General features: G+C 36.0%; 1 protein-coding gene and 1 non-coding gene across 4 annotated transcripts in view; one reads left to right on the top strand and one right to left on the bottom strand.

Annotated features, from left to right (window-relative positions):
* The window catches only part of LOC138713759 (uncharacterized), a 567,666-nt gene that overhangs the window by 453,169 nt on the left and 87,937 nt on the right, over positions 1-26,560 (top strand). The window lies entirely within an intron of this gene.
* On the bottom strand, positions 14,266-14,337 carry TRNAD-GUC (transfer RNA aspartic acid (anticodon GUC)). Its single transcript has one exon. It is a non-coding gene; the product is annotated as a tRNA-Asp (tRNA).

The following is a 26,560-nucleotide window of genomic DNA, read 5'->3' as shown; positions in this document are numbered from 1 at the left end:
GAGTCTTTCACGTATATTTTGACATTCAGTGTCGTTTCCTGCTGAGCTCATTGAATCTATAAAGTAAAATGTCATTTATATAGTGTATTTTTATTTTGTATATTACACTTTTACTACATCATACTACTTTTGGCCAATAAAACAATACGGAACGACGTGTTTCAATAAATCATGGCTGCTTATCCTACACAGTGTTGCCATACCTACTGATTAAGCAGGAGATTTCCTGTTTTTCCATTGAATCTACTGCTCTACTTCTTTTTTTGTCAAAAGTCCGAATTTCTCCTTCGTTTTCGGCATGCTGCAGTCACCTGGTTCTGTGCCCGGATTTTAAATTTATTACATATTATATTATGTCACCATGTCTTACTTTTCCATCTTATACACAAGTCAAACGATATTTTCATTCGTCTCCCCAACGATCTAGACGTAAGAATATTCTTCCAGCTCGTTGTGTCTCCCTGTTCATAACGCGTCGCCACAAAGATGCTTAAAGAGCAAGAACACGTGAAACAGTGAGAGTGAAGTGTAGGTAATGGTAATTTTGTGTTGCATATCGTGCACAGTGATCTTTTAGAATGATTGAAATCGTCCCAGCAAGAAAGAAGAGTAAATACTTCTTCGCAGAATTATAAATCACAGTGGGAAAATTATGAATAGTTTAAATGGTAGTTATGCAAAAACAGGAAAAGGGATCGTTTTTCGTCTGTTATAATCGCAGCTAATACAGTACTGTCTTTAATATCATCTTTAAAATAAATCTTGTTCTATCTAAAATCGTTTGTTAATGTACAAAAAACTCCTGATCAATACATTTTAATGCGAAACTTTGTCAATGAGACATTACTGTTTAAAAACAAAATTGCATGACTTATTTAAAAACGCTGAGTAAAGATGAAGTAGTAATATTTAGCAAAATTGTTCAATTTCATTGGTTAGGGATGTGCTATGTAGTAATAAAACAGTATCATCTTTCTTACAGTATACACTGTTTTGTAATTAATATTCAAAGCTCGGAACTTGGGGACTTGTGTGTCGTGCGCTTGAGTAAGGTACAGGTACAACGTACACAAAGCTCAAGCTGCAAGTGCTCAGGAACAGTCGTATGTACTAAGAAAGTGGTCACATCGAATGACAGGAAGACGGACGAGGAAACTGTGTCATGTCGAAGCCAGTGACATTAAGAGAATTACAGGTAAATGGTCCGTCTGAGGAATGAGAAAATACGTGTTATTCGAATGGGTGTTATGGAAGTTTGAAAAATACATTTCTTAAATTTTAGGTACAGAATTTCGTGGAGGAATTCTGAGGAGATACATTGTTTTCTTCTAATGCAGAGTTTATATTTTGTAAGTTGTGCCACACATAAACTAGAGCTGGAAACGGGCATTCATTGAAAGACATTACAGTCCTTTAAATTGATGGAAAATTTGTCCATAGCCATGGATCAAGTCCTAGAGGGACCTTCCCTAGTAATGATACGCTAATTGAAAACTATTTGCGAGAAAAATTTAGGATATACTTATCTTTCTCAGATATCGAGATCTGCTGAAAATCGAACAGGAAACAGTGACAGTGAAAAATATTCAGTATTTTATTTAGGCCCAAGACTTTATAATAAAATTTCAAACCATTTTCCAAATTTGAAATTCTTTAAAATTGAAACTTTTAAAAAATAAATTTGTAAAATTATCCACGATATATAATAGTAATAAATGTACTTTTTTTACCTTTTATTTCTATCGACTATATTCATGTTTTTATTGAATATCACTGGCTTCTGTCGGATTGTCAATTTATATTAAATGTGTATTTTTCTTTCGTTTTCTCTTTCTTCTTTATTCTTGCTCTTGTGTTGTATTTATTGGTTTGAATTAAGGTACTTACTGTATTTAGTAAACTGTCCTTGTAAATTTTATGTTATATTATTGGCTAAGACCACACCGTACACCAGCCTGGCTCTTACGGTAGTGGCTAGGAACATTTTTGTTTTATAATTTTAATTTGTACTCACTAGCTAGCTAGTGAAATAAATAATAGTAAAATTTTAGTTGAAGGAAATAATTTTTATATGAGATGAAATAATCGCATTTTTCTATGGAATACGTTAAAAATCTGTAGTTCCATCGTAAAACGTGATTATGTCAATTTTTGAGAAAATTAGATTTTGCGATATTACGCATCCTGATAGTATCTTTATTGTGATAAAAGATGACACGTAGGGCCTATATCTCCATTATTTTTCTGAACTAACCCGCTGTTGTGAAACAAGATTATTATGACCTTGTACTAACGTTCAAACTTTAAATGCTCAATGCTGGATAACTGCCAGAAATGTCACATCACATTTTGCCTCGGAGCAACAGAAATGTACAAAATATTTACAAATTGAACTGAAAATTTGTGTATATGCTACTTATATACCAAGTAATGTGTGTACAAATAGATAAATAGATTTTCTATCGATATGGACAAAAATCACGATCCTACGTGTAATAGTTACCGAATAAGGTGTTAAACATTTAATTTATTTTTATTTTATTGGGTTATTTTACGACGCTGTATCAACATCTAGTCCACACCTGTGGAGTAACGGTCAGCGCGTCTGGCCGCGAAGCCAGGTGGCCCGGGTTCGAATCCCGGTCGGGGCAAGTTACCTGGTTGGGTTTTTTCCGGGGTTTTCCCTCAACCCAATACCAGCAAATGCTGGGTAATTTTCGGTGCTGAATCCCGGAATGATTTCACCGGCATTATCACCTTCATTTAATTCAGACGCTAAATAACCTAGATGTTGATACAGCGTCGTAAAATAGCACAATAAAATAAAAAAATAAATAAAAAAAAATAAAAATCAACATGAAATTAAGGTGATAATGCCAGTGAAATGAGTCCAGGGTCCAGCACCGAAAGTTACCCAACACTTGCCCGTATTGGGTTGAGAGGAAAACCCCGGAAAAAACCTCAACCAGATAACTTGCCCTGACCGGGATTCGAACCCGGGCCACCTGGTTTCACGGCCAGACGCGCTGACCGTTACTCCACAGGTGTGGACGTTTAACATTTAAACTATTAACTTTCCACCAATGTGATATAGCTTTTGTTACATACAGCATGAGCTTTTCGCTCTGAAAATCTGCAGGGTTATTTTAGTTCCACCCTGTGTACCTATTTTCTACAATGATTGTGTAAGTGTAATAATGACAGAAGCAATTTTTATTGTACAAAATGGAAAACAAGTTAAAATTTGTTAAAAATTGGATGGCTGTGAAAAAATTACGTTTCAAAGATTTCATATGGATATTAATGAATATTTTCTATTAAAACATAGTATAATATTAATAAATATACCGTAACATAATAATAATAATAATAATAATAATAATAATAATAATAATAATAATAATAATAATAATAATAAATTTGCAAGCATACTAAAGATTTTATGACGTTTGTCATACGAATACTCAGTATAATCTAGCGAAGACTTCTGATCAGCTTCTGCGTATAATTAGTTTTTTTTTTTATAATTTCTGGCTTCTGCGACACTAATGGGAAAATAAATATGATCTCGTTATCTGCGCCCTCATGATCCCAACGCTAGGCTAATTAATGCAGTAATTAGATACACGCATTGAGATCGATCCGCATGCCTTCTTTTTGGTTTTAAAGCCACGCGAAATTGAGGTAGCGTGATCAGGGCTGAAGTTCTGTAACGCGACAGATACCTGACATCCACAGTCAATTGGCACGTCGTCGACAAATGCACGACATGGATTCACTTTAATCCTATTGAAACATCAGTAAATGACAGTCAAGCTCTGCGATGTTTGAGAATGGAGACTGTTGATTTGCAGTGCTCGCAGATGTGTTCGTTTAAGATTTTTTGAAATGCTGCTGATGTGGTCCAGAGTTTAATTAATAATAATGATGATGATGATAATAATAATAATAATAATAACCTGGATGTTTAGGCATTTACAATAGTTGAAATAGGCAGGAAAAATAGTACATTATGCAACGAGCCTATAATGGTAGTAATTAAGAGGCGAGTATGTTTGTGAAACGAGCGCAAGCGAGTTTCATAATTTTCATACGAGCGTCTTAATTACCATTATAGGCAAGTTTCATACGACTTTTTATGCTCGAACTTATTGATTTTTTCCGGCAATTGGTGAAATGAATTTGCGGGAATGACGGTGAATTGATGTTAATTTGTGTGTTGTTTTTTTCGACTGAGTTTAATATTGTCTAATGTCGCGCTAGTTGTCTTTCGATTGCATATCCGAGAATAATCGATACTTGCGCTTTCATATTGCTACAATGGCATTTTCTGATTGGTGGAACACCTGAACTTTAATGAATAGGTGTACTTTAATGAGGTCCATTAAAGGGCTGCTACCAGGTGTATAAATACTACATTTCGGCATGGTCGAGCATAAAAGGCAATAAAACGTAAAAAAGGGCACAATAATCTTTGAAAATGGCATAAATTAAAAAAAAAACACATTATATTTTAGCATTAAATTTAAATTATATCAACATAACTCACATATTTACTCGTAAGTGACACATGTTGACTTACGGTCTTACTAATAAAAACTCTTATACAGACGTTTAACTGTCTTATACTTACGCAGTAAGTACCTCGTTTATAAGTCGTGTGTAAATTCCTTACTAATAATTACTACATACGTCGTGTATAATAGCATAATTGCTACACAGCTACGTCGTAGTTTCGTCATTACTTCATTACAAAAGATAATAAAATATCTGAGGTTATCTATTGCATCCGGTAGAATGCTCTGGTGTGCCGTGGTAAGTATCGATAGTACAACTGGCTCTGATCGATTACTACACTATATTTCGGTCAAAGAGTACAAGTTAATATTCTAATTATTCTATGCTCTTTGGTTTGTTCTTCTTGGTTACAAGGCAACCATCATCATAAAATAACAGTCGATACGAACAGCTGTTCGAGGGGCGGCCATTTTTTTCTCTATATACAGCGCTTAAACAAGGGGTTTCGTGTATATAACTACTGCAAAGCAATTCCCATTCTATAGTTACAGACTGTTTATACATCCATCGCTTATGCATGGTTTATTAGTAACGTTTTCTGTCTCAACTCTGCATAAGTCTCGTATAAAAACAATACACGGTTTATTATTAAGACCGTTAGAAAATACTTTTTTTTTTCATGATTAACTGTCTTTTCACAAACCTTACATTACAAAACTGTTCCATCGGTTGAAAACACATGGGCACCAAATTCACTAACGTAAACATGAAGTTTACTTTTCAATGGTTTACTGAATTTAGGTATTCTAGCTAACCGATCTTATACCTTCTTTCACCCGACAATAACTTCACTCAAATTTCCTTCTCCTACAATAATAAACACGTGTAGCACAAAATTGTAACAGTAAGATTTGGAAATATGAAAGCAAACAATTGAAAATCCTACGTGACAAGTTCTGTTAGAACGAGCTTAATATTTAAAATTATAAAGCTGATTGTTGGTATCGTGAAGACATGACAATATTATAATAATCTGCTAAATTGGGAATAAATTTGAATAAGAAAAAAAAAAGTTTCCTTCCCTGGCAGGATTCGAACCACGAAAGTCTTAGTTAACACTCTATCGTGCTCTGGAGTGAACAAGGCTCTGAAATCAGCTACAAGGGTCGGTCCGGTTTTTTTGCCACTACTGTACACACTTGCGTATAGGGATATCCTGAACTAGCACCAACAGATAGCGTACGTGTACTTTGAGGTAAGCGCTTTGCGTGTGCATTTGTTTTTCGGTATATAATCATTGAGGATATACGTATTGTATTAGTATATTAAATACTCTTAAAAACAATTAAAAATGACAAATTTTTGTTATGTCCCTATATGTAAAAACCAGAGAAAGCTTTTTGTCTTCAATCAGGTCCCAAAATATTCTGATATATGCTTTGAACCTTAAAAATTAAATTGCGCCTCGAAAGTGCTAGCTATTAAATAAAAGTAACTACTTCAAGTAAGGAATTGTTGATTACAGTTTCATTATGGAAGAGGAAAAAGAAAAAATTAATAAAAACCTATGCATTCTCGACAGCGAGCTATGTTAGCTTAGATTATATGCAGTAGTTGTAGGAGTCTCCGAAGTTTACGCCTGCAGTAAACTCTCGATAAACTGGGATGTTTATTATCCAGGACGATCCGTAGTGAAATCCATTTCGTGAATAATGTTTTTAATGTACTGTACCCTAATTATTAAAACAATGTTTTAACTTCAAATTTTCAAAATCATCCTACATAGTATTCAAAACTGCATGTCCTTAACCTACAAAACGCAGACTAATTGTGATAACTACTGCGATCACATTATATCTTCCAATTAAAAATTGCATTTGATCTTTCTGCAACTACAGAAAAAAAATACAAGGAATTCAATCTCGATAGTCCCTTCCCTATAAAAAGAAACACATTGGTGGCTGCATATCCTGATTTTAGCGTACGGTTCTTAAATACCGGTACTAATGATTAAAGAGGGCAATATTCACCTTCGACATAGATCATATTTTTTCATTCGTTCATCTAATTCTCAAAGTTCTCGTTTAGGTTCATGAACATTCAGTTTACTCGTATCTATATTCTGCATACTGCAGATTTCCCCACCCATCTCGGGGAATCGCTCTATAATATACAGGTTTACGTTATTATTTATTGTAAATTAAATTAAATGATGAGGTAAGAAAATATTAAATTATACTCGTTTATACAAAATAATTGTAAATATAATTTTGACACGCACAGAAAATCAACAAGCAGGAAATAGTAATATGCGTTACAAGAGCGATATGTTGATGTTTTCATGTTCGAGGAAAAGATTGAAAAAGCGAAACGTAGTTGAGCTTTTTTAATTTCCGAGAACATGAAAACAAACATACCTCTCATGTATCGTACATTATTTTGTGCGAAGATCGTTTATTACATACCTGAAAGACGAATTTCTAATTAGTTGCAATTAAATCTCCATCTTGGTTTCTGTTCAATGACGGCAATTTTGGAAAACAAAAATATCTCTCTTCAACATTGTTGCTTTAAAATGTTTTCTGTGTTTACTATATTGCAGCAGGCCGTGATATACGTCTGTCTTTTTTTTTCCCCCCAGTCTATAAATGCGAACTTAAAACAAACGGTAAGGTTATGTAATGATTTATTTTTCATTTTATTATTTTAATAATATTATTTATCTAACATATTGCAGTAATAACATCGGCATCTGGAATCTTGTTGATTTTTTCACGGCTTCCTTAATGTTACTTGCATCACAAATGCAATAACTTTAGTGGAGTAGTATAGGTTACTTAATTTTTGCAAATATTTAAAAACAATAATTAACATTGAAATTTAGGTGAAATTGCAGTGGTAAGTTTCCAATTTATAATTATTACTATGTTAAACGTCTCTAAAAATCATATGTTAAGAGCCTAAAGCAGTAAAATGAATGTCGCGCTTAAGCGGTAAGAAGAGGGAAATTGTTATGTGTGTTACGTTGGGAATACTGAATGTGGTATTTCACACTTACCGCGTATTGGTTCTGTGCGGAAAGCAAGCAAATACGCACGATCTCGCACAAACTTAAACAACTGTAGCATATGACATAACATAGCCCTACATTTTGCGCCGCATTGAACGCTCCTGCCATCTAGCGGTAAAACTTCGCATAAGATATCCCTATTGTTGAGACAGGTAGAAATTCTAGGCCCTGAACTGAATGCTGTGAAATAGATTCATCAGTAGCGACAAAATATAATTAAAATGAGGGAAAGACGTAACACAATTCCACGAAACAAATTACAGTATTAAACGTACGGAAGACGTTGAGAGGACTGCTGTATTGAAGGGAGTATAATTAATTAAAAACGACTTGCACACAATGTACAACAAATACGACAGGCGCTTGAGGCCTCTCTGACTGGGACAGGCACATTACACGCCTCAGTGCTCAGCGCAAATTGAATTACCATTGTCTGTTTAGCAACAAATTCCGGCAGTACAAATCATTCCCTGTCCGTCCTGGATACCATGAAGGTGAGCGTTATGAATTTGATGAACATTATTATGAATGCTTGAGGCTTTCATACAATGTATCTTTCAAGAGAGAAGAGACTTTAGTGTTGCAGAACTTTGCAATATTGTCCCCATTTTCATACATTATGATTAATAATAATAATAATAATAATAATAATAATAATAATAATAATAATAATAATAATAATAATAATTTATATTAGCTGGCAGAGTTAAGACCACTCAACCAGCAAAAAGTATACATAATCAACTTCCAAACTGCAAAGATCAAAACAAATAGAGTTCGATGAAAGTTACGTGTATATAAGAGTTATTTATGAATTAACAGTAAATTAATAATAATAATAATAATAATAATAATAATAATAATAATAATAATAATAATAATTTATTTATTTATTTATTTAATCTGGCAGAGCTAAGGCCAGTAGGCCTTCTCTTCCGCCCAGCCAGACTCTAATTCTAATTGAATACAATTGCTTACATAGTTATTACATTAATATCTAGACCATAAAACAACATGAAACTTGGATAAGTAATGTTAGTGTGACAATAATAAACATTGGTAAGAAATAGTAATAATAATAATAATAATAATAATAATAATGAGATAATTTAGATATTTATCTGTGATATATATATATGTATATATATATATATATATATATATATATATATATATATATATATATATATATAACCATTTAACATTGAAAAACCTGAAACAGCTGTTATTGTTAACAAGAATTGTTAGAAAAATATCTCGTTAGCCTATTCTTAAATTGATTTGATGTCTGACAGTCCCTGACATTACTCGGTAGGGAATTCCAAAGCCGAGGAACAGCCACAGTGAAAGAAGATGAATATGAGGATGTTCGGTGGGAGGGAATGGATAATATTGAGGAGTGTTGTGATCGTGTGTCTAGGTTATGATGGGTGGATAAATTTTGAAAACGAAACGCAAGATAGACAGGAGTGGAGAAATGCAATATATAAAAGAGAAGGGAAAGACAGTGGATTTTCCTACGATCTTCTCGACGGAGCCAGGACAACATTTCGAGGGATGGTGTTACGTGATCAGCCCGGCGAATATTGCAGACGAAACGGACGCACATATTATGAACACGTTGTAGTCTCTGCGCCGAAGTAACGCTTAGGTCAGTAAACAGAATATCACAGTAATCGAAGTGGGGCATCACGAGTGTTTGCACTAACATTTTTTCCATGAAAAATGGAAGAAAATTCTTCAATCGCCTAAACGAGTGGATTAATGAGAATACTTTTTTGCAGGTTTCTGCAACTTACTATGAACTTTTAATTAAACGATGAGATACAAACTATATAGCAAAATTAAACTACCATATTATAATTTAGTATTAGTATTCATTGCTACGCAAAATACAGAATAAGTACTCTCTCTGTTCCAAAATACTGTATAGAAAGATGTAATTAATTTTGTTGCAAAACAAGATATACATTTCTTAAAGTTCTCAGTAATATAATCTAACTCTATTACATCTTGTAGATACTTATTTATTTGATAAATTAACGTAAGAAAAATCATAAAAAATTAGGTACAATTCATTCTGTGTGATTATCATTTGCATTCATCATTAATTGAACAACCTAACATTATAAATTATTACATTTAATTTACCACAAGATTTTACAGGGTTGTTTCTGATATCTGATAACGAATTTGAATGACATCATGTGCGTCAGGAGTCACACGACAGCTGAACTGTGGCACGAGGTGACAGACCAGTAGTGAGTGATCTCATAGTCAGAGTGCACGGCGACTCACAGCAGAAATTTCCAAGAAATCGAGCCTTTTTGGGAGGGGTACATTACGACCCTTTCCAATGCCAAGTTAGTACAGTTAAGTGAAAATAAAAGAAAGCTGCAGTAAACGAGGTTTCGTTATTTCCAAGAAAGGCATCTTCATTATACTTAATAAGATTGGTAAACCATGTTGAATCTTTCGTTCACTACTTTTAACACTTGAATATAAATAATTGATTAAATGGCGATCTTACATATGCCGGACACATAACTAATGCCAACCACACATACAGTAACATAAACACAGACATGGAAATCCTACACATACAACCCAAAAACCAAAAACTCAACACACAAGAACAATATGAAATATACAGACACACTAAAACACACCCTAATCAAATACACAACACACAGATCAATTTCAGGACACACACACTATTTGACACAACTCTTCATCACACGAACGCACCCACACAACAGGCAGCGAAGTTGAGATGACGCCAAGACACAGAAGGCTCTGAGGATGGTGTCAAGTAGCACCGAAACAGCTGTAAGCCGCACATGCTCACATAATTAACACGAGTAATATCGCCATTTGATGGAATATTTAAGATTGGTAAAGCTCGAATGGAATTAATTTGTGTCATCTCGTGGGGTGCGGCGACTTGTGACGGGGGGTGGATTTGCTTGCTTTTTCCACTCTGGAATTAATCCCATCCGAGCTTTGCCAGTCTTATTACATACACACAAGATGCCTTTCTTGGAAATTACGAAACCACGTTTTTTTGTAGGCTCCTATGATTTTCACGTAACTGTACTTGCATCGGAAAGAGTTGTTATGTATCCCTCCCAAAAAGCCTCGATTTTCTTGGGCATTGCTACTGTGATACTCCGTGCACTCTGATTATGAAATCACTCACTGTCACCTCTCGCCGCAATTCAGCTGTCGGTGTGATTTCTGACGCACATGACGTCATTCAAATTCGTTATCAGAGATCGGAAATAACCCTGGCTTGGCTTTTAAGCTTTTAAGGAACCCGAAGGTTCATTACCGCCCTCACATAAGCCCGCCATAGGTCCCTATCCTGAGCAAGATTAATCCAGTCTCTATCATCATATCCCACCTCCCTCAAATCCATTGTAATATTATCCTCCCATCTACGTCTCGGCCTCCCCAAAGGTCTTTTCCCCTCCGGCCTCCCAACTAACACTCTATATGCATTTCTGGATTCGCCTATACGTGCTACATGCCCTGCCCATCTCAAACGTCTGGATTTAATGTTCCTAATTATGTCAGGTGAAGAATACAATGCGTGCAGTTCTGTGTTGTGTAACTTTCTCCATTCTCCTGTAACTTCATCCCTTTTAGCCCCAAATATTTTCCTAAGCACCTTATTCTCAAACACCCTTAACCTATGTTCCTCTCTCAAAGTGAGAGTCCAAGTTTCACAACCATACAGAACAACCGGTAATATAACTGTTTTATAAATTCTAACTTTCAGATCTTTTGACAGCAGACTGGGTGATAAAAGCTTCTCAACCCAATAATAACAGGCATTTCCCATATTTATTCTGTGTTTAATTTCCTCCCAAGTATCATTTATATTTGTTACTGTTGCTCCCAGGTATTTGAATTTTTCCACCTCTTCAAAGGATAAATTTCCAATTTTATATTTCCATAATAACCCTGTAATTGTTGTAAATCAGGCCGCCCAACTTGAAGAGAAGCGTGGAATGAGACCTCTGCCATTGGTTGAATAGCAATTACCCTTTATATCACCTGTCAGACATTATAGAACGAAGTATAGTACGAGCAATTTTGTAGCAGACTAGATTTTTCGAATGTGGCAAACATCCTATCTCTAGGAGAGAAATCATACTGAAATTTGTAAATGCGGTAGGCAAGATACGCCGGAAATAGATGGGGGTGGAGAAGAGGGTATCCTTGCTGTTTTGTGAATTAAAATACATATGGGAATGTCAAAAATATATTACTGTATCCTGCAGCCTCTAAGGCGATAGCCCTTTGTTGTATAGCAGATTATTTACGGCACAGTTGGGAATTTAATCGATTCAGAAATGTCAGTTAAATACCAGACGGACTATACTGATTTAGTGGACACTGCGTATTTCAGGAATGCAGGAAAATAGACAACCACAGCTCGCAATAAACTACAACACGAAAGACAAAGGACAGCTGGGACGCCCGGAACATGATGAACTGCATATTAATTGAATTCAAATGGAAGCTGACGGTGATAGACAGGGAGCTAAAAGTGTAAATTATTTTTTTTTTTGTTATGAGGTAATAGTTACTTACGTTATAAGGATTGTTGTTTTACGGATGAATTCAGACGTTTCGAAACTAATTTTTAAAACACTTTCAATTCTTGTAACGTACAATATTTTATTTGATATTGTGTCGAATTTCATTATTTTTAATAAATGAATATTAACATGTACGTATTGAACAACCGTAGAAAAGGACACCCCTAAAATATGCTCAGAATGAACTTTTCCCTATATAATTATATTGAAGTTAGTTACTAACTACGCTCATTAGGGGGCTATCCATGCAGACACAGTTGATAGACGGAAAATCATGGAGGGAGATTTGGATATACAGGGTGTTTCAAAAATACGGGGCATAATTTCAGGTATGTACTTCCCACATGTAGACAATCAAAATAGTTCGTTACAACATGTGTCCGGAAATGCTTTATTTCCGAGTTATGGCCTTCACAACATTGAAATTCACCGGAACGTTTTTCTTTCCCCAGGTCGATGCCGTCAAAGGAGACATTAAGAGGGCATTCTGACAGTTCATTCCGAGGCGAAGGTACGGCTCGCCGGTACTTGGATCGAAGGTTTCCTGATCGATGGATAGGTAGAGGTGGCCCAATTGCTTGGCCTCCACGCTCACCTGATCTGAACCCTCTCGATTTCTACTTGTGGGGCCATTTAAAATCATTATTTTATTCGTCTTCGGTGCCTGATTTGGAATCCCTTCGGAATCGAATTGTGACATACGCAATACTCCTGGAGTTTGGGATCGTGTTCGCAGGTCAATGAAACATCGATGTGATGCCTGTATTCAAGCAGGAGGTGGACATTTTGAACATCTTCTGTAATGACAATGACCTGCGGAAAGAAAAACGTTCCGGTGAATTTCAATGTTGTGAAGGCCATAACTCGGAAAAGAAGCATTTCCGGACTCATGTTGTAATGAAGTATTTTGATTGTCTACATGTGGGAAATACATACCTGAAATTATGCCCTGTATTTTTGAAACACTCTGTATATTATGAAGTTCGAAATCAAGTACAGTGGAAGCTCTTAAGTTCGACAGAAATCAAGTTCGACATCCTATAGTTCGACTGCTTACGTAGGAAAATTAGACATGCTCCTATATGGGCACTAAGAAATGGGTTTGCCATTTGAATGGGAATTGGTTCTGTGTCTTGTAGTGATACTTTTGTTACAGGGAAACAGAATATTTTATTTATTAGGATATCCATATTGGTCACTAATTTTAAATTAATGAACTCTTCTTTTTCTATTTGAAAATTGTGTCGTTTGTGAGACGGAACTGTCGAAACCCACTGTGGTACTAGAAGCGCATACACAAGTCTCGGGGCGGGCAGGAAATGCAAGTACAGTACTGTATTCGTTGATGGATAACCAATAAGAATTTGTATTCATTTCACCTGCCATACCCACTGCCCTTATTGGACACAACTTTCAATTCTGTTCTGTCGAACTTAGGAGAGTCCACTATATCAGATAGATATAAAGAAGCAAAGAGAGAACAATCTACAGGGAATAGAAATTTTGTAGAAGTTTTACAAAGAGATCACACGTAGGTATCTATGACTTCCACAATCGATAGAAGTAATACTAATTTCTGTATTATTCTATAATTCCATATTTTATTCTTTTACTGGAATGTTTTAAAGACCTAATCAACAATATAGTCCAGGATCTTTTACCCATTCCTTCAGGAAATATTTTTTTAATCGATACCAATAAATATTAAATATTCTAAAACTTTTTATTCAAAATAAAATATTTTCAGAAGGAATAGGTAAAATACCCTAGACTATGTTGCCGATGTAGGTCTTTAGAACATTTTTGTGAGAGAACAATATAGATTTTTTATTAATTTTAGATTTTATTATGTAAATGCTTTACGGTTGTAAAAACTTTATGCAAGTTTGATATTATTTTTACAGGTAATTATTAGCCATTTTAATTTTCTGAATAGTGTTTTATAAAGTGTAATGTATGTATATCAAGCATGAAAAGTTTTATTATGATGTACCAGAGTGCATATGATAATCCGTGCAGAAATTCTGCGTCATCGTATGATGATGGATGAGTGGAACAGAGAAAAATTTTCTCCGGCACCGGGACTTGAACCCGGGTTTTCAGCTCGACGTGCTGACGCTCTATCCACTAAGCCACACCGGATTCCCATCCCGATGTCGGACAGAATCCTCTCAGTTTAAGTTCCACCTCTTGAGTTTCCTCTAGTAGCCTACCCTCATGCACTGCGTCATAGATGTATGACAGTGGCACAATGTCCACACATGTGCAGAGTCACTCGTTATGAGTGACTAAGTGGCCGGGATCCGACGGAATAAGCGCCGTCTTAAATCACTAAGTGATTATTTTTCGCATATCATATATTATTATGATGTACCGAAGTACATATAGTTCCGTGCAGAAATTCTGCGTCATGATATTATGATGGGTGAATGGAGCAGAGAAAAATTCTCTCCCACACCGGGATTTGAACCCGGGTTTTCAGGAATCCAAGAGGTGGAACTTAAACTGAGAGGATTCAATCCGACATCGGGATGGGAATCCGGCATGGCTTAGTGGATAGAGCGTCAGCACGTAGAACTGAAAACCCGTGTTCAAATCCCGGTGCCGGAGAAAATTTTTCTCTGTTGCACTCATCCATCATCATATTAAAAGTTTTGTTCATTTAGCTTTCATGGTAGGTGAGAGATAAAAAAATGAATTTCACTCAATTTTTGCAGGCCAGTGGTGTACCTTCCCCCTTAAGAAATCGCGTTAAAAATATACAAATCGAGTTCTCCAGATAGAACAGATCTTAATAAATTTTATTTATCTAAATGTTATGAAGTCATCTGGAATCAACAAATATTTCAATGCCAGATGACCTGAAATGTTATAGAGGAGGTATGTAAAAGTAGTAATAGAACATCTTCAGAACCAGTTTCAGAAAAAGTGCAGCATAAATGAAAGCCTTGGTTATTCCGCAATCTGTGATATTACAAATGTTTTACGAGGTCACAAGATACAAGCTATAGCGAATCACGATGTGCAGTACTCAGATTCGCACCTCTTACTTCATGTGATGCTCGGAGAAGTTTTTCTAGATATAAAAATTGTTTCTGGGAAAGGAAAAGGAGATTCATCCAAGTCACCACTGTATTCCAGTATCAGTATTAAAGTTGGCGGGACTTAAACTGCATAATAAATCTGTTAGCTACTTGTTTCGGCCTACGAGATCTGTGCAAACATTTCTTTCACGTTAAGCGCCATGAAATGAGAAAGTTGGGAACTTCTACCGCAGTTGTAATGTAGTTCGACTATCGTTTTCGGTAATTGTAAAAGTTTAACTTAACATTGTGACGTAGTGGACTGGTTGGTTGTAATTACATCCACGTGGGTGGTGTTGGTGTTGTACGGGTTCCAATATCAACTCCTCTTGTTTCTTCTTAATTCTATTTCTTGTTTCTTTTCTTCCACATTTCCTTTCTTCAATCTTTGTCATTTTCGTTGAGAATTATCTTTTATTTTCTCCATGTTTGCTTCCCTTCATTCTTTCCTTCTGTCCACACCTGTGGAGTAACGGCTAGCGCGTCTGGCCGCGAAACCAGGTGGCCCGGGTTCGATTCCTGGTTGGGACAAGTTACCTGGTTGAGGTTTTTTCCGGGGTTTTCCCTCAACCCAATATGAGCAAATGCTGGGTAACTTTCGGTGCTGGACCCCGGACTCATTTCACCGGCATTATCACCTTCATCTCATTCAGACGCTAAATGACCTAAGCTGCTGTTCGTAAAATAACCTAATAAAATAAAATAAAAAATTCTTTCCTTCTTCCTTTCTTTCTTGCTTTCTTTTTCCTTACCTTATTCTTCTTTCCTTTCTTTATTTCTTTCTTCTTTCATTCCTCCTTTCTTACTTTCTTCCTTCCTTTTTCTTCATTTCTTCTTTCCCTCTTTTTTCTTCTTCTTTCTTTTTTCTTCCTTTCTTTCTTCTTTCCTTATTCTTTTCTTCTTTCTTTCCTCCTTTTTTCTTTCTTTTTCTTCCTTTCTTCCTTTCTCCTTTCCTTCTTTCCTCTTTTTTACTTTCTTTCTTTCTTTCCTCTCTTCCTTTCTTTTTTGTTCCTTTATTTCTTCTTTCTTTATTCCTTTCTTCTTTATTTCTTCTTTCCTCTTATCATTTCTTTCTTTTTTCTTTCTTTGTTCCTTTATTTCTTTCTTCTTTCTTTTTTCTTTTCTTCTTTCTTTCCTCCTTTCTTTTTCTTTCTTTTTTCTTCCTTTCTTCTTGATTCCTTTCTTCTTTCCTTCTTTTTCTTTTCTTCTTTTTTCCCTCCTTTCTTTTTCTTTTTTCTTCCTTTCTTCTTTTCTTCTTTCCTCTTTTCTTTCTTTCATTCTTTCCTCTCTTTCTTTCTTTTTTGTTCCTTTATTTCTTCCTTCTTTCTTCCTTTCTTCTTTATTTCTTCTTTCCTCTTTATTTCTTCTTTCCTCTTTTCATTTCTTTCTTCTTTCTTTGTTCCTCTATTTCTTTCTTCATTCTTTCCTCCTTCCTTACTTTCTTTCTTCTTTTTTCTTCATTTCCTCTTTCCTTCTTTTTTATTTTTTCCTCCTTTCCTTCTTTCTCCCTTTCTTTTTTCTTCCTTTCTTTCATTCTTTTTCTTTTCTTCTTCTTTCTTTCCTCCTTTCTTTTTCTTTTTTCCCTTTTTTCTTTCTTCCTTTCTTTTTTCTTTCTTTCTTTCTATTTTAATGCTGTCTTCTTTCTTTCTTCCTTCCTTCTTCTTTCTTCCATTCTTTCATGTTTGTCAAGTATGGCAAAGTTCGATATTCATCGATGTTCGCTCTGCAGAAGGAGGCCTGTCGTGTTCCAGCACTGCAGGACGCTAGTAGACAGATCGTCTTTGAAACGTGAATTGTTACAGAAAAGCCAGTTTTAACTAGTTTCGAAATGAAAGAGTGAACAATCCGTGAAAATGCGAACTTCGGTTCTACAGGAATTCGGGAAATTTGAACTGAACATAAGGTCTCGTACCTGTTTTCAACGAATTCGATTATTTTAGTTTACACACTTTACTTCTATACATTCTTGGATGCCTATATAGTAAGGCGAAGTTTTTAATATCTTCATTCCCCCTCTCGTGTTCCAGCATTGCAGGACGCTATTATCGTCTTTGCAGCGTGAGTTGTTAGAGAAAAGCCAGTTTTGACTAGTTTTGAAATGAAAAAGTAAACAATCCGTGAAAATGCGTCACGTTTTTGAATTCCAGGAACCCTTTACGTTACTGCAGACCACTCTGTGTGTATGATAAAAAAGTTAATTGGGATTTGTTACTTTGTGAAAGTGTATTTCGGGCGTGTAAAAGAATGTCAGTGGATGACCTACATTCTTAGAGAGGCATTATGGTGCAATGACTTGTGTTTAATTAATACGCCGGCCGTGCTCGTGGAGACTCTGCTATGCCTTTGTCCCTGTGACAAGAGGCTTGCAGCTGCCGTTGATATTTGCATGATGGGAAGGACATTATGACCCGTAACCTTTCAGCTAGTGTGAAAGGGATTTCAAACAAACAATGCTGTGGCTTAGGATTAAGGGGATGTAATTAATAAAGCCTGAATTTTTTTTATTTTATACGCAACTGCAATGTTTTGTAAACTCGTGGGAATAAATCGTGTCAAGTTGAAGTTCAAATGCTATATTGTAGCGTTCAACAGCCACAAGTAGAACGAGGTGCAGTATAATACAGGGACATCATTTTATTTTTACTTCAATTTTTATTGTACCTGAGTTTTTGAATGTACTTCATTCCCACCCCTTCTACTAATGAAGTTCAACCTTCCTCCACACAGACCCAAGACCGCATATACAGTCATAGTAGCCTTACGGTCGTAGTAAACAGTACGTTCCAAAAATATGTTCGCGTTTTCCAGTGACCAAAGAGCTTTCAGTATTGAATCATTTTCGTACAGGTACTGTCGTCCATTTAACTACGTCGTATCTCGGTTTCCCCCACTAGCTTTTATTCGCCAGCTAGTGGCTGGGCTGTCTTAGCTCTTTTCTGAGAACATTAATTTCTGTTAGGAATTGGACGTCTAAGTAATACTATACAACTGTTTAAAATAACTTAAATTAAAGGGCCTCGTTAAGTAATCAACTTTCACGTGATTTCCTCCCTTTCTACGATCCTGCGACATAACCACTTGGACGGGCAGTAGATAGTATGTCTGAGTAATTTTACCTTTTTGGATCGGGCAGAAGTGAAGATTGAATTTACAGTACGTAAGGTAGCCTACTCTTTTATAGAGTAGGTACAGAATTATTTCAACATGAGTTACTAGTACGAAGGACGAAACTGGTAATTGGAATTAGGTGCAATAGTCTATAGTGCGATAATATGCACATTAGAACTGAAGCCTGTATCGAAATGAACGGCCACCATTTTCCAAAATGTGTTTAAATATCCATATTATGATTATTTTTCAATTTAACTTCATTCTCTATAGGCTATTGTACGCTAATGTGCTGTAGACAGTATAATATACACTGCATAATGAATACGTCCACATGGACAGCTCAGTTCGTGAGTTAAAAACACTCATTGTTAATACTATACTGTATTTTTATTAAACAAAAACCTAATGAAAATTATCAAACTCAAAAGCGCAATATTTCATAGTTTACGTAAATGGATGAACTACTTTTCTTTCCTCCTATACCTAGTAAAGTGATTTGTTTGTATATTATGCCAGTATCATCGAACTCCAGTCGTGGAAGGGGGCAGCAAACGGCGTTGATCCAGAAGTATAGGCAAGTTAATATTAAAAATATTAATAAAAATAAAATGATGTCCCTGAACATCGAAGCAAGGCACGGTTTGAACCGTGTAAGTTTATTAATAACCTTCAGGATATCTACATTTCAGTGTTTGTACTCGTACAAGGTATTTCAATAAAACTGGCCTTTTTTTTTTTGTTTTCTACGCGAAATTCGCCCTCGTGATGTTGTTAATTAGAAAAATAACGTAAGAAAAACTAAAAAAAATTAAATAAATAAAAATAAATAAAACATAAAAAAGTAAACATATTTTGCGATGGTTATTTTTATCATGTGTGGTAGAAAACAAAAAGGCTTTAAAAACAAACTTTCCCTTCGTAATTTTTATGTACTCTTAACCTTTATTCGGAGCATTATAAAGTGCCACATCCACATCATAACTGTGTAAATATCGCTATTCGCATGCTTGCACGTCATGGCTTACAGTGTTTTAATTTCAGCCTTCACATTCACACAGGAAAAACATTTTCTTTTTATTAATATGAAGAGTCCACTGCAAGAATGATGGATGTCATTTGGAATACATTTTGCAGGAGAAGCAATTGAAAGTTTGAAATGCTTAGTGCTCAAAGCTTAACTGTGATTTTCCGATCTTTACTGGACAATGACTACTGGGTGTTCATTTCAAAGTGTGTCATGACGTCATTGTTGATGAGTCAGCGATTTGAAGCGAGTTTCAGCTTTTGTGTCAGAGAAGTTGCCTATTAATCAAGGCGTTCAATCTGAACTTGAGAACGTGTACGGTATAACTTGAACGTCGTAGCAAGAGATGGTGGTCTGTACGGTCTGTGTGCTATCATAACCTCTTTCGAACTGTGTTTTGCGCGGCCAAGTCGTACGCAGGGTATTTGTTATCATCGGTTGCGTACGGCAACATTCCACAATACAAATCAAATGCTCCGTGTCCATGTTGACCGTCGAAGTTAATGTCAACGAATACGTACGTAATCGTCTTAACCCTCTCCCCATATCCCGATAGTAAAAAAAACTCACCTCAGTATATGTTTCGAAACAGTTCACATTCCTGCCACTACCGGCGTTACCGTACGTATCGGTAAGTACTCTTCTAAATGAACGCCGTACTTGCTAGGCAACTTCTTTGGCAGATAAGTAATACACCTCTGCGGAAGTGTAGGAAGATTGAATTCTCTAGGCTCTTCGAATAGCCACGTGACGGCATACAGCGAGCCATGACACACTTTGAACTGAACACCCAGTATCAGTGTTAATGCCATGTAACTCTCTATGTACATTCTATATGTCTTAAGCTATGCATTGACAGTCTTCGTTCATTTTCGACAAGAAAGTGACATCCATCATTCTTGCAGTGGACTCTTCATATGGTCTGCAAAGAAAGTCAGAACGGTAACACAAGGAGTTGTTAGAAGTTTCTTTGAAGGTACTTAACATCCCAGCATCTTCAGCGCAACTTCAAATACTTCTCCCTAATTGGTCCTTTGTCCATACTATCACAAGAAAGTGACCACTGCGATATAACGAGTCTTTTACGTATATGTCGACATTCCATGTCGTTTCCTGTTATAAGTTCATTGCATCTATAAAGTAAAATGTCGTAGGGGAGAGTCGGGTAGTATCGGACATCGGGTAATATCGGACAGTGCGTTTCTTTCATCTACCACCATATGGTAGTACCTGAATTACATGGTTACGTTTCTCTATGCGACATCACAGAAACGTAACCATGTCATTCAGGTACTATCATCGTGTGGTAGATGAAAGAAACTCACTGTCCGATATTACCCGCTGTCCGATACTACCCGGCTCTCCCCTATGTATAGTATATTTTTATTTTGAATATTACACTTTTACTATGTCATACTACTTTTGGCGAATAAAACAGTACGGAACGACGTGTTTCAACAAATCATAGTTGCTTATCCTACAATTTTTTTTACCTCCCTAGCATTTCTTTCTTTGTTTTCCAACATTATACTTGCAACAATTGTACCTTTTAAAATTATTCATGTTTATTTCACCATCTTTAATTGAAACTTTTCTATCATTTATCTTCTTTATATTATTTAGGTTATGTTATAGCTTCTGCTGTATGAGATTATGGATAGTCACGTATCAGAGATTGTTTAATATATATTGATAACTGAAGTGGAATGCAACAGTTTTAATAAAAGTTAAACTGAATCAACAAAGCCTTCTTGACTAGTAGTCGTCCACAGAATTCAATGAAGATTGTATAGTTGGCACAACTGGTAACAAGAGAACAGCTCATAACACACTACTGCCATCTAGCGGAATATTTGTAATGATGAGATGGTACGATAATACATTTTTGAGACAATTTAATATATTAGCAAGTCAATCAATATTTTATTGTATTAGAGTACTTTATTTTTTCTAATCTTTATATATGATACTTTCTTCTAATCGTGTGATAGTCAATCAAATCCCACTCGAGTTTGATTTTCTCTAGATAAATCAAAACCTCCTGTGAGATTACTGTAGACAAATACATAATATAAGTAACAGTTTTTTTCCTTTCCTCTTTAAAATCCGTTTTTATCTCGCATTCCAAAGGGTATTCCAGTTACAACAGTCTTTCTACGTTATCCAAATACGATGCTAATGAGGCTCCGTGAACAAATACAAGGAACGCCTGCCTGAACGCAAAAGACAACTACGGCTCGACAGTTTTGTGTATTAAGGAAGTTCGGAAGTAATTTAAGTAGAGACAGATTCCTTTGAATTCTGTCCCTTAATGGCTGGGAGTATAGTGTAGAATTTACGACATCTTGTACCTTTTCAAAGAGGAATTAGTTGAAACTAATGAAAATTTACAAAAGCTAATCTAATGTAATTCCCTGTTTGTAAATCCAGTACAGATTAACTAATAAATATGCAATTTATCGTTATATATGTAACGTAGTAACTATAGCAACTATATTAAGTAAAGATTTAACCCTGAGGTGGCTGAGGGGTCAGACCTTCATCCTGTCACGCAGGCGACCCGGGTTTGAGTCCCTGTCAGATCTAAGATTTTTCAACAGTAATCTCACTAGAGGTTTTGATTTATCTAGAGAAAATCAAAACTCGAGTGGGATTTAATTGACTGTTCCACGATTAGAAGAAAGTATATAAAGATTAGAAGTAACAAAGTACTCCAATACAATAAAATATTAATTGGCTTACGAAAATACAACTGTCTTCAAATGTATTATTGTACCATCTCAACATTACGCTAGATGGCAGTAGTGTTTTATGATTATGTTTTCTTGTTATCAGTTGTGCCAACTATGGAATCTTCATTGAACTCTGTGGACGGTTACTGGTCAAGGAGGCTTTGCTGATTTAGTTTCATTTTTATTAAAACATTTGCATTCCACTTCAGTCATCCGGATCCCAGTAATCTACGTCACTTGACAGATGATTTTCAATAAATCTTAGTATTAAACAATCTCTGATACGTGACTATCCATAATATCATATAGCAGAAGCTATAACAAACATAACCTAAATAATATAAACAAGTGTTAGAAAAGTTTTAATTAGGGATGATGAAATAAACAAGAAACATTTTAATTAACGATGATGAAATAAAAAATAAACATGAATAATTTTAAAAGAAACAATTATTGAAAGTAGAATTTTCAAATTTGAATGTTTTAGTAGTTGGTGGTTCAGTTGATGTTATATTGGACGTGTGCGTAAAAGAAGTGAACTCGTTGACGTACATGGCGAATCCCTCAATTTAATCAGGATTTTCGAATGGTGCTCTTCATTTATTTGTAAATAGGGTTTCAGGGAAGATGCATAGGTATGACCAGTGATCTTTATTAATTCTTGTTCTTGAATGCCAATGCGAGGCATATTTGAAACTGCTGTGCATCGACTGGAGTGGTTTGTAATTTTCTGTTTTTTGACGTCCAGACCAGTGCAGTTTGAAATGTTGGTAAACAGAGAAACAAATGCTAGGGTAGTGATGAAAATAAACAAATGCTAGGGACGCGATAAAATTAAACAACTGCTAGGGAAGTGATAAAATTGTGCTATAAGCAGCCATGATTGGTTGAAAGACGTCCTTTCGTACCGTTTTATTGGTCAAAAGTAGTGTGACGTAGTAAAAGTGTAATAGTCATTGAAAAACAATAGTGAGTGACACTTGTGGCGGACAAGATCGCAGTTGGATTTTTTCTCGTGGTCCTCCCGTTTCCCCATATTAGGCATCTACGTAATTTCGTCAACATTTCTCCATTTCGTCATCATTCCATAGCATTTTCCGAATGCCGGCTGGCGTCGCACGGAGGGGGCTGGCCTAGGGACGAGTGGGGTTGCCTGCTCGAAACCTGGATACGCAGCGAACCTTAGTGTAGTCAGCCGGTGTGGGTTTGGGAATGCGCCCAGCTCGATGGTTAGCGCAATAGATCTTGAAAGTTCGCACTGCTGGGTCATAGTTCCTCCTCCAGAAATTCCATTGTATTTCATTCCAAGTAAAGTTTGCCACAAACAATAGTGGTGTTTGTTTTTGTTATGTTTTTCTTACTTTTTTAGTCTCACTGACGCATTGAAGTTCATATTTCATTTTGACTTATCACTGAAATAATTTGTAGGGCTGTAACTTGTACTGGCAGAACATGATTACCAGCCTAACATTTGTATAATGTATTGAATTAAATATCCTTAATATATTGATAGAGACTGTACGTAGTATGGAATATAATATAGTAACTTTTATTAATAGTGAAATGTAGTTGAGGGCGGTTTCCTGGAAAACAGAAATGTAACAGGACCATCATTAACGAATGATATACATATTTTACATAATTTTGATGACGTACGAGTACATACATACATACATACGTACATACACACTAACGTTAGTTAGTGGGGTTTAAAAGGGCGCGTCAGCATCTATGGCTATTTGCGCCCTTGTCTAAAATTCTTTACAGAACCACACTAACGTACATGCGTACATACGTACATGCATACATGCGTACATACGCACATACGTACATGCGTACATGCATACATGCGTGCATACGCACATACGTACATGCGTACATACATACATACGTACATGCATACATGCGTACATACGCACATGCGTACATACATACGTACATGCATACATGCGTACATACGCACATACGTACATGCGCACATACGTACATACGTACATGCATACATGCGTACATACGCACATACGTACATGCGCACATACGTACATACGTACATGCATACATGCGTACATACGCACATACGTACATGCGCACATACGTACATGCGTACATACGTACATGCATACATGCGTACATACGCACATACGTACATGCGCACATACGTACATGCGTACATACGTACATGCGTACATGCATACATGCGCACATACGTACATGCGCACATACGTACATGCGTACATGCGTACATACGTACATGCATACATGCGTACATACGCACATACGTACATGCGCACATACGTACATGCGCACATACGTACATGCGCACATACGTACATGCGTACATGCATACATACGTACATGCGTACATGCGTACATACGTACATGCGTACATGCATACATGCGTACATACGTACATGCGTACATACGTACATGCATACATGCGTACATACGCACATACGTACATGCGTATATGCGTACATACGTACATGCATACATGCGTACATACGCACATGCGTACATGCATACATACGTACATACGCACATACGTACATGCGCACATACGCACATGCGTACATACGTACATGAGTACATACATACATACATACATACATACATACATACATACATACATACATACATACATACATACATACATACATACATACATACATACATACATAGGCTATGGGACAGGTACGCAAGATTCGCAAATCCAAAAGAAGCCTCTCGGCGAAGCAATACCTATTAAACTCTGAATTTGAAAAGTCTAAGATAAACAAAACATATTCCAGCACGCTGAAAAAAAATCTGAGGACTGATAGAGTTGGGGTCAGCGACCATAGGTGATATAGGTTATTGTTTACAACTGGGGCAATTCTTATTCTTATAACTCACTGTATTAGCATTTAGTCTGTACCTTGGTCACTGAAACCTCATTCTTGCAAAATGTTGTGGAAGATTGCCCGCTCCGCTGACCGCGCAGCTACCAGAGGCGCCTTTAAAAATCAATGCCACCACAAAAAAGCGGCAAAGTGATAACTTGCAGTTTTACACCACTTAGGCACGTAGAAGCCCTTCTCCAGAGTGACTCGACGAATACTGATCAAGGGCTTTCAGTCGACTAGCACTGTAAATTGCGACGCGGTATAGGGGCCTTCGGAAGTTCACAAGGTCTGCAAAATTTGGAGAGAAATTAAATATACTTGAGGGACACTGGGACTGAGTTTTGAAATTTTTATAAAGTTTTTGGTTAATTTCTTTCAAATTCGGCGGGTTTGTTATGTCTGTACATTTAAATAGTACCAAACGTCATCGAGTTTCGTTCACTGGTTCCTTAGATATTAATTTTCAAGTATTTTAATGATATTAAAGTTTGCGTAAATTCAAAATATCCCTGACGGCTTCAGAATTGTTTTTGCTTTTAAAAATATTCTATGAGAAACTTACATTTCATGATAAAGAAAACTGCGCTTGGATTTTTAAATTTGAGAAGTGGTTCTTGAGATAAAAATTTTCTTACAAATCATAATTTTTGCTTCGTAATTTTCTGTAATTCTTAGAAGTTAAAAATTCATATCATGAAAAGTTTTCAGTGAAGAGCTGATTCCACGCACAGCTTTGTGTATTGCAGTATGCTGAGTATTCTTGCAAAGTTTCGTTTAAATCAGAGCAAATGGAATCCGCTATTGACCAGAAACGTAGTTTTGAGTGAACGCAATTTTAATGGGTATGGTGGGTTTAAAAGAGCTGTGCGTAGCATTTTAAAATAAGTAAATAAATAAATAATTAGATAAATAAATAAGTAATCAGCTAAGTGAATAAGTAAATATATAAGTGATAGTTAAATAAATAAATAATAAATAATAAATAAATAAATAAATAAGTAAATAAGTAGATCCTCCGTCTTTTCCAGCTGTTCAAAAGAATTGGGATGAAATACTAATCTCTCTTGTTAAGGAGTCTCTTCAGTCATCTTTTTCTTCAGATACAGATCGTGCTCGTTTTTTGGCTCTACAACAAAATGTTTCAGGGTCTTGGCTTCATGCAATTCCTTCCCCTAACATCGGTACCCTTATGGATCCCAGATCCTTTAAAGTTTCCGTGGCTTTACGCCTTGGTTGCAAAATCTGTCACATTCATAAATGTATCTGTGGCAATATGTAGATTCTTATGGTCACCATGCCTTAAGTTGTGCCATGAGTAAGGGGCGTCTCTCTCGTCATTCATCGCTCAATGACATCATTAAAAGAGCATTAACATCCTCAGGGGTTCCATCCATCTTAGAACCTTCCGGGATGAGCCGTTCAGACGGCAAGAGACCCGATGGTCTGACTCTAGTCCCGTGGCGTGTAGGCAAATCCTTAATTTGGGATTCCACATGTGTGGATACACTGGCCCCTTCTCATCTGTCTTCAACC

Source organism: Periplaneta americana, chromosome 14 (genome assembly GCF_040183065.1).
Source record: "Periplaneta americana isolate PAMFEO1 chromosome 14, P.americana_PAMFEO1_priV1, whole genome shotgun sequence".
NCBI classification, from domain to species: Eukaryota; Metazoa; Arthropoda; class Insecta; order Blattodea; family Blattidae; genus Periplaneta; species Periplaneta americana.
Note: the sequence above shows the minus strand (reverse complement) of the source record. Positions and strands in the feature narration are given on the sequence as shown.